This window comes from Antedon bifida, chromosome 10 (genome assembly GCF_963402885.1).
Source record: "Antedon bifida chromosome 10, ecAntBifi1.1, whole genome shotgun sequence".
NCBI lineage: Eukaryota > Metazoa > Echinodermata > Crinoidea > Comatulida > Antedonidae > Antedon > Antedon bifida.
The window spans coordinates 13,742,045-13,742,300 of record NC_136235.1 but is presented as its reverse complement, the minus strand read 5'-3'; positions in this window follow the sequence as shown (position 1 = coordinate 13,742,300).

Sequence of the window (256 nt, the reverse complement as noted above, 5' to 3'; positions counted from 1 at the left end):
ACGCAGCAGCTGCTCAGCATCCAATCATAATAAACAAACAATCGTTTATGATAATTTATGTAGGCCTATTATGAGGGCGCTACTACTAAATTTGCAAACATGTAAATCCAAGTTATCTAGAAAATATACAGACTACAAAGTTTGACCTGTTATAGTTTTATTCTTTATTTCTTTGAGAATGCTAAAGTGCTCTCTACAATTCAAATATGAAAATATTTAGAAAAATGAGTGACACGACACACACGTATATATGTAT